This window comes from Babylonia areolata, chromosome 6, assembly GCF_041734735.1.
Source record: "Babylonia areolata isolate BAREFJ2019XMU chromosome 6, ASM4173473v1, whole genome shotgun sequence".
Taxonomy (NCBI): Eukaryota; Metazoa; Mollusca; class Gastropoda; order Neogastropoda; family Buccinidae; genus Babylonia; species Babylonia areolata.
Genome location: NC_134881.1, coordinates 50,893,369 through 50,911,522, shown reverse-complemented (window position 1 = coordinate 50,911,522; position 18,154 = coordinate 50,893,369).

Genomic DNA, 18,154 nt, shown 5'->3' with positions numbered 1-18,154 from the left:
GGAAGGGAGGAGAGGGAAGATAGGGGTAAGGGGGGGGGGCTGACACAGGGGTGCCCAGAAGGAAGGGAGGAGAGGGAAGATAGGGGTAAGGGGGGGGGGGGCTGACACAGGGGTGCCCAGAAGGAAGTGAGCAGAGGGAAGATAGGGGTAGGGGGGGGGTGACACAGGGGTGCCCAGAAGGAAGTGAGCAGAGGGAAGATAGGGGTAAGGGGGGGGGGGCTGACACAGGGGTGCCCAGAAGGAAGGGAGCAGAGGGAAGATAGGGGTAAGGGGGGGGGCTGACACAGGGGTGCCCAGAAGGAAGGGAGCAGAGGGAAGATAGGGGTAAGGGGGGGGGGGGGGCTGACACAGGGGTGCCCAGAAGGAAGTGAGCAGAGGGAAGATAGGGGTAAGGGGGGGGGGCTGACACAGGGGTGCACAGAAGGAAGGGAGGAGAGGGAAGATAGGGGTAAGGGGGGGGGGGGGCTGACACAGGGGTGCACAGAAGGAAGGGAGGAGAGGGGGGGCGGCGGCGCGGCGGCGGGGGGGGGGGCTGAGATTTCTTTCCAGAAAAGAGAAGAATGGTGTATTTAGCGCAAACTGGACCATCCTGAAAGCACATTGGAAGAAATGCATTATGTTTGATAATGAAGAGAAATAAAAGCATGGAGTGACTGTGGTTCTCGTGCATTGTTTGCGTAGCATACACCACACATGAAATTCTCTTTTGGAGACAATCAAGTATTCTGTAGGTATATATAAAAGACTTTAAAAGACAGAATGGGCGAGAAAAAAATAGGGGGGGGGGGAGAGAAAGAGGGAGTGAGAGAGACACTAAGAGCGAGACAGACAGACAGAGAGAGAGGACAGACAGACCTTCAGTCATAACTTTACAGATGCAGTGAGAGACAAACAGACAGAGATAGACGGACAGAGCGACAAATTTAAACACGGCTTTACTCTGCCCCCCCCCCCCCCCCCCACCCCCCCCCCCTCTCCCCCCCCCCCCCCCCCCCCCCCCCCCCCCCTGCCTGGAAACGAATCTTGCTCCACGTTATCAGCCAATACTTACCAGTTTACAGTATCATCAGTTTACTATATCATCAGTTCACGACGATTTGTTCGCTTCTTACTTCTATTTCTTGTTGTTCTCTTTTAAACGGATGTGGTGTAGAATGGGAGTCTTCATGAAACACGTTCAGTGATTACATCCTGGGGGCAGAGCTCAGTGCTGATCGCCTGATGTGTGTGTGGCAGGAGGAAATGACAAGACAGACAGAAATACCCAGACAGGCAAGCAGACAGACAGATAGATAGATAGACCCAAACAGGCAAGCAGACAGACAGATAAAAGAGAGAGAGGAGGGACTGGGGATTGGGGGGGGGGGGGGGCAGAGAGGCACAGAGCGTGTATTTGTGAGAGATGATGAAGATGGTGATGATGATGATGATGATGATGATGTGGATTCTTTCGTACTGCCTGTCCTCGGGCAGACGCCGAGCTGTAAGCGCTTCATATCGCCATTTGCACACAAGAGAGAACTAGGGGGCGAAATACAGAGACAGAGACACAGAGAGGGAGAGAGGAGACAAAGAATAAGAGTGAGGGAGAGGGGAGAGGCAAACAGAGAGAGAATGGAAGTGTGAGAGGCAGACAGACAGACAAGACAGTGAGGGCAGACACAGAGAGAGAGAGGGAGAGAGGGAGAAAGAGAGAGAGACAGAGACAGAAGGGGAGAGAGACAGAAGGAGCGAGAGACAGAGAGAGAGAAAGAGGGGGGAGGGAGACAAATAAAAAGAGAATGAGGGAGAGACAGAGAGTGACAGGCAGACAGACAGACAGATTGACAGACAGAGAGAGCAGACAGATGGACAGGCAGGCAGACACAGAAAGACACAGAGAGAGACAGACAGACAGGCAGACAGAGATGTTCATGGACTGAAACTATTTAACTGCCATAAGCTGGTTCAAGTTTGCCCAGGTTCAGCAAGAGAGCAACAGAGTTCGTCTTTCCCTGAACCCCCTTCCCCCCCCCCCCCCCCACCCCCCCCCCCCCCCCCCCCCTTACCTTTTCAACCTTTCCTTCCTTTGACAGACTGACTTAATGTTGCTTCTGAACTTGACCACACAGGACGTACAAACTATTCACACGCCCCTTGCTGTGTTGTCTCGTTTTCTGTTTCATTGTTTGAGTTTGAAAAGAAAACAGCCTTCCGGGGACAGTCCCGCATACGCACGTTATGTAGTTTGCTACTTCGCCGCAGAAATGGAAGTGGAAATGGCTTTCGATATTATCTGACTCAAGCGTCTGTCTGTCTGTCTGGGAAATTCGACGCAGGCGAAAAGACATACTGATGACTATCTCCTCTGAAGCAATAACAACGTTTAAAAAAAAAAAAAAAGAGAGAGAGAGAGAGAGAGCGGGGTGAGACAGACAGACAGACAGACAGACATGTGCAGAGAGGGGGGTAGGGGTGGGGTTGGGGGTTGGGGGGGGGATTGAGAGAGAAAAAAAAGAGACAGACAGGGAACAGTCTGCAACCAATTAAATGACACTAAACCCATGGATGAACTCTTGAGCGAGGGAAGAGGGAAAAAAACAAACAAACAACAGTTTCAGCGTGCACGTGGAGACAGCCACCGAGCATTCAAGTGGTCGTGGAGTGTGGAAAGTGTTGTCGACTGGTTTGCACCCACATGCACGGGATTATACATGCTCACACGTGAGCGCACGGATACACACACGGCGCGCTCAGAAACACATACAGGCCTTCAAACCGTCAACACATACACACAGGCGCGTGCGCGCACACACACAAACACACACACACACATGTATCAACACACACACACGCGGGCGCGCGCGCACGCACACACACACACACACACACACACGAGCGTGCGCGCGTCCACACACACACGTACACACGCGCGTCAACTCACACACACACGCGCGCGCGCGCAACACACACAAATACACGAGCGTCAACACACAGACACAAACAGACGCGCGTCAACACACACACACACACACACACACACACACACACGGAGCCTCTAACTAGTTTTTTAGTCAAGAGATTTGCTTTGTTCCGACGACTTCTAAGCTTGCGCGAGCACAGCTCGTGCATTTAAATCTGTTGGAAGTCTGACAAGCTTGCCGCGCAGTTGAATGGAGTGTTTGTTGTTCCTGTTTCTCTCTTCGTCTTCCTAGCTTCCTTCACAGTATCGCTGGCACAGTGTTTCGGGGGTGGGGGGTGGGAGGGGGGGATCTAATGTGTGGCCAAACTGAGTCTCACAAGCAGTGATACTTAGCCTTCAGGAAAAGGGAGACTCGTTCTTGTAAAAGCGGAGAAAAAGTGCGTCTGACCTTTCCCGTCGTCAGCTCACGTTATTAGCTGGAGAGATATCAGCCTTCTCCGAGAAACGGGAAACTTGTGTACCTCACAAAGACATGGTGAAGTTGATCTCACTGATGAACACAAGTTTGTCAGGAAAAAAACAACAAAATAACCTCTGCTGATGTAAAGCTGATCTCTCAAAAAGAACCAAAAAACAAAAAAAACCATGAAATGATGAGGGGAGAGAGAGAGTGAGAGAGAGTGAGAGACAGACAGACAGAAACAAACAGAAACAGACATACAAACAGAAACAGAGACAGACAGACAGACGGACAAACAAACGGACAGCATTACAGATACAGAGGGAGAGAAATGCAACAGAATATGAATGACAGAAAGAAAAAGTGAATGAAAAAGAAAGTGAGAGACGGAGAGCGAGAGAGGGGGAAGGAAAGAAAGAAAGACAGATAGATATACAGATAGACAGATAGACTGAGAATGACATAAAGATAAAGAGAGAGAATCGCGATGCTGAAATCTGATAACACTGATGAACGGGAATTGTTGTATATAAGAATATATATATATATATATATATATATATATATATATATATATATATATATATATATATATATGTGTGTGTGTGTGTGTGTGTGTGTGTAGAGAGAGAGAGAGAGAGAGAGAGAGAGAGAGAGAGAGAGAGAGAGAACTCAGAACTCGAAACGTTTTTATTCAAGGCAAAATGTATTTGTTAGAGCCGTGTCGGCATGAGAGAGAGAGAGAGAGAGAGAGAGAGAACAAGAATAAAGTTATGATCATAACACCTGGGGCAGAAAAGAGGATTTCAATTCCCCCCCCCCAACCCCCCTCCCTCCCCCCCCCCTTTTTTTAAGGGGGTGGGGGTGGGGGAGAGAAATAGGGGCGGAAAGTGCAATACTGAAATTTTAGACAGACAAAAACATTTCAAGAAAAGAAAGGAAGGAAGAAAGAAAGAAAAGTAACATTTACACCAAAGACACAAACGGAGAGGGGTTTTTTGTTTGTTTTGTTTTGTTTGTTTGTTTGTTGTTGTTGTTTTAGAACGCAGTGGAAATGAAATTGTAACAATTCATCTGATGCAGAAAACACAAGTAAGAAAGAAAGAGGGAAAAAAAAAGAAAAGACAGGATTGACGAAAGGACAAAGAACTGTGACATTAACACTCCACACAGGGGAGAGAAAAAAAAGGCGGTTTTGTTTTTGGAAAGAAGCAAGGAAAGCTTTGTAAAACTGGTATTGACACAGAAAAAGAAAGATTTTAAGAAAGAATGCAAAGACAAGGCAAATAGGAGAGGGAGGTGAGGGGGGGGAGGGTGGCGGAGGAGGGGGCGGGGTGAGAGCAGCAGAATAATTTCATCTATAAATATACAATAAAACACTGGGTGGGTATACTGATTCAAGGTTATCACTGGCTGGATGAGTAAAACCTAAAAAGAGAGACAGAGACACATACAGACGAAGACAAAGAGAGGGCCCAGGAGTCAGAGACAGAGACAGGAAGAGAGAGAGAGAGAGAGAGAGAGAGAGAAAGGGAGAGAGAGGGAGAGACAGACAGAGATAGAACAGAGGCACACACAGTGAGACAGACAGACAGACAGACAGACAGACAGACAGAGATAGAACAGAGACACACACAGTGAGACAGACAGACAGTCAGACAGAGATAGAACAGAGGCACACAGAGGGAAGAGAGACACACACAGTGAGACAGACAGACAGTCATACAGACAGAGATAGAACAGAGATACACACAGTGAGACAGACAGACAGACAGACAGAGATAGAACAGAGGCACACAGAGGGAAGAGAGACACACACACAGTGAGACAGACAGACAGTCAGACAGACAGACAGACAGAGATAGAACAGAGACACACACAGTGAGACAGACAGTCAGACAGAGATAGAACAGAGGCACACAGAGGGAAGGGAGACACACACAGTCAGACAGACAGACAGACAGACAGACAGAGATAGAACAGAGGCACACAGAGGGAAGAGAGACACACACAGTGAGACAGACAGACAGACAGACAGACAGACAGAGATAGAACAGAGGCACACAGAGGGAAGAGAGACACACACACAGAGAGACAGACAGACAGTCAGACAGACAGAGATAGAACAGAGGCACACACAGAGAGGGAAGAGAGACACACACACAGTGAGAGACAGACAGACAGACAGACAGACAGAGATAGAACAGAGGCACACAGAGGGAAGAGACACACACAGTGAGAGAGACAGACAGACAGACAGACAGAGATAGAACAGAGGCACACACAGAGAGGGAAGAGAGACACACACACAGTGAGAGAGAGACAGACAGTCAGACAGAGATAGAACAGAGGCACACAGAGGGAAGAGAGACACACACAGTGAGAGAGACAGACAGACAGTCAGACAGAGATAGAACAGAGGCACACAGAGGGAAGAGAGACAGACACACAGTGAGACAGACAGACAGACAGACAGACAGAGATAGAACAGAGGCACACACAGAGAGGGAAGAGAGACACACACACAGTGAGAGACAGACAGACAGACAGACAAACAGAGATAGAACAGAGGCACACAGAGGGAAGAGACACACACAGTGAGAGAGACAGACAGACAGACAGACAGAGATAGAACAGAGGCACACACAGAGAGGGAAGAGAGACACACACACAGTGAGAGAGACAGAGACAGTCAGACAGAGATAGAACAGAGGCACACAGAGGGAAGAGAGACACACACAGTGAGACAGACAGACAGACAGACAGACAGAGATAGAACAGAGGCACACAGAGGGAAGAGAGACACACACAGTGAGACAGACAGACAGACAGACAGACAGACAGAGATAGAACAGAGGCACACAGAGGGAAGAGAGACACACACAGTGAGAGAGACAGACAGACAGACAGAGATAGAACAGAGGCACACAGAGGGAAGAGAGACAGACACACAGTGAGACAGACAGACAGACAGACAGACAGAGATAGAACAGAGGCACACACAGAGAGGGAAGAGAGACACACACAGTGAGACAGACAGACAGACAGACAGACAGAGATAGAACAGAGGCACACAGAGGGAAGAGAGACACACACAGTGAGAGACAGACAGACAGACAGAGATAGAACAGAGGCACACACAGAGAGGGAAGAGACACACACACAGTGAGACAGACAGAAAGACAGACAGAGATAGAACAGAGGCACACACAGAGAGGGAAGAGACACACACACACAGTGAGACAGACAGACAGACAGACAGACAGACAGAGATAGAACAGAGGCACACAGAGGGAAGAGAGACACACACAGTGAGACAGACAGACAGACAGACAGACAGACAGAGATAGAACAGAGGCACACAGAGGGAAGAGAGACACACACAGTGAGAGACAGACAGACAGACAGACAGAGATAGAACAGAGGCACACACAGAGAGGGAAGAGACACACACACAGTGAGACAGACAGACAGTCAGACAGACAGAGATAGAACAGAGGCACACACAGAGAGGGAAGAGACACACACACAGTGAGACAGACAGACAGACAGACAGACAGACAGAGATAGAACAGAGGCACACACAGAGAGGGAAGAGACACACACACAGTGAGAGATAGACAGACAGACAGACAGAGATAGAACAGAGGCACACAGAGGAAAGAGAGACACACACAGTGAGAGAGACAGACAGACAGACAGACAGACAGAGATAGAACAGAGGCACACAGAGGGAAGAGAGACACACACAGTGAGACAGACAGACAGACAGAGATAGAACAGAGGCACAGAGAGGGAAGAGAGACACACACAGTGAGACAGACAGACAGACAGACAGACAGACAGAGATAGAACAGAGGCACACAGAGGGAAGAGAGACACACACAGTGAGAGAGACAGACAGACAGACAGACAGAGATAGAACAGAGGCACACAGAGGGAAGAGAGACACACACAGTGAGACAGACAGACAGACAGACAGACAGACAGAGATAGAACAGAGGCACAGAGAGGGAAGAGAGACACACACAGTGAGACAGACAGACAGACAGACAGACAGACAGACAGACAGACAGAGATAGAACAGAGGCACACAGAGGGAAGAGAGACACACACAGTGAGAGACAGACAGACAGACAGACAGAGATAGAACAGAGGCACACACAGAGAGGGAAGAGACACACACACAGTGAGACAGACAGACAGACAGACAGAGATAGAACAGAGGCACACACAGAGAGGGAAGAGAGACACACACACAGTGAGAGAGACAGACAGACAGACAGACAGACAGACAGAGATAGAACAGAGGCACACAGAGGGAAGAGAGACACACACAGTGAGACAGACAGACAGACAGACAGAGATAGAACAGAGGCACACAGAGGGAAGAGAGACACACACAGTGAGAGACAGACAGACAGACAGACAGAGATAGAACAGAGGCACACACAGAGAGGGAAGAGACACACACACAGTGAGACAGACAGACAGTCAGACAGACAGAGATAGAACAGAGGCACACACAGAGAGGGAAGAGACACACACACAGTGAGACAGACAGACAGACAGACAGACAGACAGAGATAGAACAGAGGCACACACAGAGAGGGAAGAGACACACACACAGTGAGAGATAGACAGACAGACAGACAGAGATAGAACAGAGGCACACACAGAGAGAGGGAAGAGACACACACACAGTGAGACAGACAGACAGTCAGACAGACAGAGATAGAACAGAGGCACACACAGAGAGGGAAGAGAGACACACACACAGTGAGAGAGAGACAGACAGACAGACAGACAGAGATAGAACAGAGGCACACAGAGGGAAGAGACACACACACAGTGAGACAGACAGACAGTCAGACAGACAGAGATAGAACAGAGGTACACACAGAGAGGGAAGAGAGACACACACAGTGAGAGACAGACAGACAGACAGACAGAGATAGAACAGAGGCACACACAGAGAGGGAAGAGACACACACACAGTGAGACAGACAGACAGTCAGACAGACAGAGATAGAACAGAGGCACACACAGAGAGGGAAGAGAGACACACACAGTGAGAGACAGACAGACAGACAGACAGAGATAGAACAGAGGCACACACAGAGAGGGAAGAGAGACACACACACAGTGAGAGAGAGACAGACAGACAGACAGACAGAGATAGAACAGAGGCACACAGAGGGAAGAGAGACACACACAGTGAGAGAGACAGACAGACAGACAGACAGAGATAGAACAGAGGCACACACAGAGAGGGAAGAGACACACACACAGTGAGAGACAGACAGACAGACAGACAGAGATAGAACAGAGGCACACACAGAGAGGGAAGAGACACACACACAGTGAGACAGACAGACAGTCAGACAGACAGAGATAGAACAGAGGCACACACAGAGAGGGAAGAGAGACACACACAGTGAGAGACAGACAGACAGACAGACAGACAGAGATAGAACAGAGGCACACACAGAGAGGGAAGAGACACACACACAGTGAGACAGACAGACAGACAGACAGACAGAGATAGAACAGAGGCACACACAGAGAGGGAAGAGAGACACACACAGTGAGAGAGAGACAGACAGACAGACAGACAGACAGACAGACAGAGATAGAACAGAGGCACACACAGAGAGGGAAGAGAGACACACACACAGTGAGAGAGAGACAGACAGACAGACAGACAGAGATAGAACAGAGGCACACAGAGGGAAGAGAGACACACACAGTGAGAGAGACAGACAGACAGACAGACAGAGATAGAACAGAGGCACACACAGAGAGGGAAGAGAGACACACACAGTGAGAGACAGACAGACAGACAGACAGAGATAGAACAGAGGCACACACAGAGAGAGGGAAGAGAGACACACAGTCACAGAGAGAGAGAGAGAGAGAGAGAGAGAGAGAGAGAGAGAGAGAGAGAGAGAGAGAGAGAGAAAGAGAAAGTAAAGACACAGACAGACAGTTATACAGACAGAAAGAGAAAGTGACATCAGACAAAGTACATAGAACACAAATCTTTTTATGTGCAAAATCTCCATCAAATATTTCCCCTATTTTCAACCCCCTTCTACTCCCAGATTTTATCATCTCCAAGCCCAAATTTGTTTCCCAAGAGAGATTGTTGTTCAGCCATTGCACATAGCATACAGGGTTTGTTTGTTTTTTCTTGGCAGGCTTTTAGTTCAACACCACATCGCTACTCTTGAACATTTTTTTTCTTTATTAAATACGTATCTTGTGATTCTTTTTGTCTAAAATTCCACTCCCATCTCTTCTCTGTAATGATTTAACCCTTTGACTGCTGATATTGGGTGAAATGAGATCAGTGTGACATCGGTGTTGACTGCAGTTCCTGCCCTTTGTGGACTTCTCAATGATGTTATATCGGTGTTGACTGCATGCAGTTCCTACCCTTTGTGGACTTCTCAATGATGTCACTCAATTTGCCGAACAAAGGTAATATAAACCGCAAAGAATTCTGACACCCTGACGTGTAAGCTCTGGCTGGTGACCGCCCTTCACTGAGGAGCACTATTGTTAGCAGCAGTCAAGGGGTTAAAACAAAAAGAAAAATGAAAATCAAATCCCTTTTTTTTCTGTTGAAAAGCTTTTATACTAATTGAACACAAGAGCTGAACTTTTTTTTTTTTTTTTTTTTTTTTTTTTTTACAACTTTCTCTTTTTTGTCCAAGTTTAGTTTCCATCATTTCTCTTTAACAGCTTCTCTTCATTTCAACAGGTTCTTTTTAGGGTTAAAAGATTCTTTTATAACATTGAGCTCACAATGTCTCACTTTACTCGCTGAATTCAGGTTGACAGAAAGCGTGCGCGCGCGCGTGTATGTGTGTGTGTACGTGTGTGTGTGTCGGTATGTGTGTGTCGGTGTGTGTGTGTGTGTGTGTGTGTGTGTGTGTGTGTGTGTGTGTGTGTGTGTGTGTGTGTGTGTGTGTGTGTGTGTGTGTGTGTGTGTGTGTGTGTGTGTGTGTGTGTGTGTGTGTGTGTGTGTGTTTCATTGTGTCTTTGTGCTCGTATATCTATTTCTAAAGACAGAAACAGTGAGACAGACACAGAGAGAGGAAGACAGAGAGGAAGAGAAAGAGACTGAGAAAGACAGACACATAGATGCACCTAGAGAGGGAGAATGGAGACAAGAACAAAGATACAGACAGACAGGTGGACAGACAGTATTCGTGATCTAACCTAACCTCTCTTCACAAACACAGACCTCGCTTCGCTCGGTCTGAATACGACCACAAAACGTCCACAGCAACCTGAACCCCTCGTTAAAGAAGTTAGAAACAATGATAATAATAACATTCGTCTACAGGATAACATCACTACACCACCTCTATCATCGCGCCGTCTGCATGAAAAAAAACAACACTCATACTTCACGCACGCAAGCACATACACAGACACAGACACAGACACACACCTCGCCCCCACAACTCCCCTACCCCTCCCACAGACACACACACATCCGCCCTCCCACCGATCCCTTCCCCTCCCCACCTCCTCCTCACACACACACACGTACACACGCGCGTCAAAACACACACACACACACACACACACTTTGATAAAAAGAAGATCATTCCTCATCTCCCTCACCACTCCGTCCCCCCCTCCCCCCACCCCTCCATAAGCGGACGTTGTCGTTTAGTTGTCGTTGTGGTGGAGTGGTTGAAATCCATCGTCTTCCCGTTATCAGTGAGTCATCAGCGGGACCCGACACACAGGTCGGAGGTGGACATGAAACTGCACAGCTCTGCATTCTGATCCCTGTGGAGAACGGGCTGGGGTTAGGAACAATAATTACCTGTATTAGCAGTGAGAGAGAGAGAGAGAGAGAGAGAGAGAGAGAGAGAGAGAGAGAACTCAGAAGATTTAATGCACTAGGCCACATGCCCATGTCATAGGGACGAGGACAAAAACAACAACAACAAAAGAAAAACAAACAAACAAAACCCAACAACAACAGCAACAACAACAAAAATGCAGTAAAAACAAACGCCAAAATCAAGTAAACAACACTGAATACATATCAGTACTCATACAAATAATAGTACAGACATACACATACACAGCAGTGCGACTGATAGAGAGAGACAGAGAGAGAGAGAGAGAGAGGTGAAAAGAAAACAACAGATTCAGGTTTTGTTTTTCTTTTTGTTTTGCTGTGATTTGATTTGGTCTGTTTTGTTTTTTTGTTTGTTTGTTTGTTTTACACATAGCTGCCTTGTGACAAAAGGTAAACACTATTAGTGAAAAGAGCAATAATAATTTTGTGTACAATACACTTTTAAACAGGGTTACATTTTCGGACTGGAACCCTTAGTCGTCAAAGGCGACAGGGAATTGAAAAGGAAAATCACACTAAGAGAAGAGATCCCGTGAACATTAGGTGAGGGAAAGGCAAGAGGGTGCAGGAGGGGGGATGGGAGGGGGGGGGCGGTATAGACAGGACTTTTTTTTTTTTCTTCAAAAACAGACATCGTCAAAATGATACATTCAGTGAATACTGGCATAAACTGATACAGCGCATTGGAAGAAGGGGCAATATCCACATTTCTTCCCCTGTGACATTCATCTCGTGAGGTCCACGTGATCGGATTACAAAAAGCAGCTCATGTCTTTCAATTCTGTTTCGTTCCTTTGACAGAAAAATTGTAAATTTGTGCAGATAACACTGTAACATATACTCTACATTTTTTCCCCTGTGTTGTTTCAATTCTGTTCCGTTCTTTAGACAGAAAAAAATGTAAATTTGTTCAGATAACACTGTAATATATACTCTACATTTCTCCCCCCTGTCAAGAGTTGTAGAGAACGCCAGTCAAAGAGCGGAGGAGAATAAATGTAGAGTATATATTACAATGTTATGAACCAATTTACAAGTTTTTCCGTCTTATAAACGGAAGAGTACGAGGGAAGAAATGTGGATATTGCCGAAGCATCATTACAGTAAATCAGTTTCGCGTTGTTATTATTAAAGACTCTCACAAAGAGACTGTGTGAGGGTGGGTAGAGGGCGAGAGAGAGGGTAGGGGGGTGGGGGAGAGACAGACAGAAAGAGACAGATGGATGAAACAGACAGTCAGTGAGCCCCATTGCTGCTGTTCATTTCTCAGGCCATGACATGAACCTGTGCCCTTCGTCAGCAAGTCATCGGCAGTGTGCGACGACCAAGATCAGAACACCAGGGGTAGGGATGACTATCCTGATATTTATACTACTACTGCTACAGCTACTTCTATTAATGATTAAATGATTACCCTCATCATCATTATTATTATCTTTTACTAGTATCATCATCATCATCATTATTATTATTATCATTGTTAAAAGTAGTAATAGTATTGCTGTTGTTATACATTTATATAATGTTTTCAAACATTTCAAAGCGCTTTACAATCACATGTCAAACACAAAGCACACAAGAACACACACAAAAACGCGCGCGCGCGCTCGCGAACGCATGCACTCACGCACAAACGTATACATGCATGACAAAAAAAAAAAAAAGATGCAGATCAATAGAATACAGATATATGATAAACATAAATCAATCAATACAAAAGTTTGGGCTGGGGTTGTTGGTTTTTTTTTTGTTTTTTTTTCACACATTTAATAATCCAACTTCAATCACAACGAACGTAGCAAGGTTGGACTGACCGAAGAGAAGAAGGAAGAAAAACAAAGTGGAGAAAACAGAAAGAAAGGACACAGCAGAGCTGTACATAAAATACGTTGCTAATCACATCCAGGAAGGAGGAGGTGGGGGGGTGGGGGGTGGGGGTGGGAGCAGTGACGACTGATTGGAGCGCGCGCTTGTGACACACAGAGAGACACAGAGAGAGAGATACACACAGAGACACACAGAAAGAGACAGACAGAGACATTGTATGGTGGGCTAGAGTGAGTGAGTGAGTGAGAGTAATAGAGAGAGTAAGAGAGACTGTGTGGGGGGCGGGGTGAGTGAGTGAGTTGGAGTAAGAGAGAGTGAGAGTGATAGACAGAATCTGAGAAGGAGAGAGAGAGTGTGTGAGATTATGTGAGAGAAAGAGGGAGAGAGAGTGTGAGAGTGTGTGTGACATTATGTGAAAGAAAGAGGGAGAGACAGGAAAAGAGTGAGAGAGAGAGAGAGAGAGAGAGAGAGAGAGAGAGAGAGAGAGAGAGAGAGAGCGGTAGACAGACACACAGAGAATATTGCTCATGTTTATGTTTTATTGTGTCTCATAAACCTTAAGGTTTTATGGCAATAAAATATTCTGTTCTCTTCAATTCTATTCAGACACACAGAGACATAGGTAGAGTCAGAGACAACGTGTCTCTACAAATCTGCTGAGGATACAGTCACACACACACACACACACACACACACACACACACACACACACACACACACACACAAAGCGATCATTCTAACCACCGCTGCAGTTTCTCTCATTTCCTCCGACGCGGACACGATCCCCCACTCCACGGACACCAACAAGTCGTCATCAGTTTACTGCCCTTTACTCGCTCACACCGGAGGTGGGCAAGGAATTACCAGTCCACACACGTCATGTTTTAGGTCACAGGGTGGGGGAGACAAGAAAGAAAGAAAAGAAAAGAAAGAAGAGAAAGAAAGCCACGAAAGACAGAAACAAAGGGAAGAACGAAAGAAAATGAAAGAAAAGAAGGAAAGAAAGAAAATGAAAGAAAGGAAGAAAGAAAAGAAAAAGAAAAGAAAAGATAGGAAGAAGGAAAGAAAGAAAGAACAAGCACACAAGTCTGTTGATGTGGCAGGAAAATATCAGGGAGACACAGAGAGAGAGACAGGGACAGAGAAGGAGAGATACATGGTGAAAGAGAGAGAGATGGAGAGAGAAACACAAAGAGAGACAGAGACAGAAAGAGAAACAGAAACAAAGTGAGAGAGAGAGAGAGAGAGAGAGAGAGAGAGAGCGTGTGTGTGGGGTGTGTGTGTGTGTGTGTGTGTGTGTGTGTGTGTGTGTTAAAAACTTTTTCTTTTCTTTTTTTAACCATTCGACCATCGGGCCCCGACCATAACAGTATCGCGAGATGAAACAGATGATTGTGGATACTCAAATGGAAGAAGACAGACAGACAGATGACAGACAGAAAGAGTGAGAGAGAAAGAGGGGGTGGGGTGGGGGGAGGGGTCAGTGAGAGCTGCGGGGAAGGTAAGTTCACAGATTAAAACTTTCAAGGTGTGGGGAAAAACACCTGCTGTCATACGATGCTTTATCTTCATAAAACCTGTGAACAAACTGCAGAAAGTAAAGGTGTTTGCCGACACATGGCGTAAGATTTTTTTTTTTTTTTTTTTTTTTTTTCACAAAGTTATCTCCTCCCTTTTTGGTTTAAAAAAAAAAAAAAAAAAATTCTGTTCCCCTCTCCGATTCAAATTGAAAAGGGTCAAATACAACCCGCCACACATTGGAACTTTTTCCATCTCAACGTCATATTGTTATAACATCTCTTATCTTTTCAAGAAAACTTCTCAAAGAACTAACATTCATCTCGTGAGGTCCACGTGATCGGATTACAGCAGCTCATGTCTTACTTCTTTTAAGTGAGATAAAAGGTCAGATAAATGCCATGACAAGTACACACACACACACACACACACACACACATTGAGAAACAGATCACAGACAGACGGTACAGGGAGTGGGGGAGAGAAACAAAGTAAAATAGAATGAGGGGAACAGGGAGGGGGTGCGGGGAGGGGGAGGGGGAGAGAAAAGCAAACGCAACGAGAAGTAAATGTTCGACCCTTACAAACAAGCAAAACCGCTAACCTGAAACAACAAAAGAAGGGAAGGGACAAGGACAACCTTGATCTGTCGCCTCTTGTTTAGATCTGCCGCCTCTTGTTTAGATTTGCCAATTCATCTGCACACAAAACAACCACCACCAAATCTCATCTCCATTTCCTGCACATGCGTCTATTACATTTTGAACATGGTCAATTTATCCGCACGCTGAAATACTCACACACACTCACCTTCCTCGTCGACGACAGCGACTCGAAAAACCCACATTTGACGAGATGATAATGGCGTTTGTCTTTTTCAGTGAAAAAAACTAGTTCTTATCAAGAAACTTTGTGCACACACCTCAGAAAATGAGAGGAAGATTAAGAGACAGACAGACAGACAGAGAGACAGAGAGGCGTGGATAAGAAAGGGGTGGTGGTCATTTGAGGGAGGCAGACAAACAGGCAGGGAGAGCTGAGAGGTTTTCAAACTTAAAACCATACTTTCGCACAAACGAATGAATCAACTCGACATATATAACGTTTAAAACGAGGCACACACGGCCTTTGTAACTGTGTTTGCACATGTCCACCTTACCAGCCCATTATCGCTGTTGAGCTCCCTTTGAATTGTCGAGTGATTTTTTCACAAGTTTCAGTAAAAGAAAATCGACTTTCATTTATCTACTTGATACAAACTCAAACCTTTCCCAGACTTTTAACGATAGAAAACCTATTCTTTTTTTTCTAAAAAAAAATAAAAAATAAAAATAAAAAAACCCACCAAAAAACAACAACCTCAGTTTCGTTGTCTTCATGAACAAATGAGTCAGCACTGCAAAAGGCTGTGTCAATTATCTCAGTTTGTCCGGTTTTGTGCTAGCATTCTTTCGTCTCTCGTCTGACTGATCAGATCAATGACGTCACATGTCGTCTGCTGAATGTCGTCTGCTTCGGCTCATTAAAGGAAAAATAATAATAATTAAGAAAATGAGATAGAATAGAATTTTTTTTTTAATATATATATATATCTGTGTGTGTGAGAGAGAGAGAGAGAGAGAGAGAGAGAGAGAATGAACCAATTGCATGAAGGGAAGCGACTCGTGTCGAATGGAATGATGTGAAGTTGGCAGAGTTTTAGCGCTTCTCTTCATTTCTGTCTACAGTTCTGATCAACCTATTTTACCATTCAAAAAAACTTCAGTGAGCACGTATGGGTGGAACTGTCTGTCTGTGTTTCACTGCTGATACCTCCCTCTGTCTCCCTCAGGATCTCTGTCTGTCTGTCTGTCTGTCTGTTTCTATTTTCATATTACTGTGTGTGTGTGTGTGTGTGTGTGTGTGTGCATGTGTGTGTATGTGTGTGTCAGTGTGTGTGTGTGTGTGCACGTGTGCGTACACGTGTATGTGGATTGTGTATGTGCGTTCGCGTGTGTGTGTGTGTGTGTGTGTGTGTGTGTGTTGACAGTTGAAGGCCGACAATGTTACGAGTGTGACTGTCACATGAATGAGTGAAAGTGAGTGGTTGACTGAATGAAGCCGACATTCTTATTTCATGTTCATCATTGGCCTTCTACACCCTTTTCATTTTGTTATATCTTAATGCATTTACTGATTCGTGTGTCCATGTCAGATATCAGTGATGTCCTCAGTGTGTCCATGTCAGATATCAATGATGTCCTCAGTGTGTCCATGTCAGATATCAGTGATGTCCTCAGTGTGTCCATGTCAGATATCAGTGATGTCCTCAGTGTGTCCATGTCAGATTTCAATGATGTCCTCAGAGTGTCCATGTCAGATATCAGTGATGTCCTCAGTGTGTCCATGTCAGATATCAGTGATGTCCTCAGTGTGTCCATGTCAGATATCAGTGATGTCCTCAGTGTGTCCATGTCAGATATCAGTGTGTCCATGTCAGATATCAGTGAATCCTGGTTCTGCTGCAGTGATGTCTGGCCTTGGTCCAGGTCTGCCTTCACTCGGTCAACGTCAGCAGTCAGTGCGTTCTTGTTCTCATGCAGTGACGTCATGTTGTCCTCGCTCTTTTGCGGTGACGTCTTAATCTGTTCGAGGTTTGTCTTAACTTTGTCAGCTTCTGTTGTCAGAGTGTCCTTGTTCTGTTCCATTGACGTCATGCTGACCATGCTCGGCTGCAGTGACGTTTTAATTCCTTCTGTGTCTGCCTTCACTTTGTTGACTTCAGCAGCCAGTGTGGCTCCGTTCTGTTGCAGTGACGCCATGTTGTCTTTGTTCTGTCGCAATGACGTCATAACTTGTTGAAGGTCTCTCAATTTTGTCAACTTCGGTAGTCAGTGTGTCATTGTTCTGTTGCAGTGACGTCATGTCGTCATTTGTTCTGTTGCAGTGACATCTTCAGCTGCTGCACGCCAGTCTTCTTCACAGAGTCCATCTCTGACGTCAGGGAGACCATGTCCTGTTGCAGCTGGCGGTGTTGGGCGACATCAATGTGCTCTATGTGCAGACGTGCAATGTCAGCCTTCATGTTGCCCTGCTTTCCTGCCAGCTGCTTGCGGTCCGTCTGCAGATTTGCCACCTCCACTTGGAGCACATCTGTCTGACAGAGATGACTGGTGAGTCTGCTGTACAGCTCTGACCCTGTCCACCTCAGTCTTTAGACTGACCTGATTCTCTGTAAGAAAGCTGTGTGCTTCTAGAAGCCTTCTGTGGTCCTGTTGCTGAAATGCTTTAAGGTATAACTTGAGAACATCAATTTCCTGTTTTAGATAGGAATTGTCCGTTTCAAGTTTAGTTGTGGTTTTTCATCGTTAAGAGGTCATACCTGAGCGCCCTGTAATCCTTGTCAGGGCTTCATAGTCAGCTGACAGTATATCGTGCATGCTTTTCTGTTCTCTCGGGTTGTAGCTGTACCGTTCTAACCGGGTCCTTAGAAAAGATTGCCGGCTGTGGCTGAGGAACAGGTCGGAAATTACTCTTCGCTGCATCTCCCATCATGACTCAGTGATGTTGACGTTAGTTC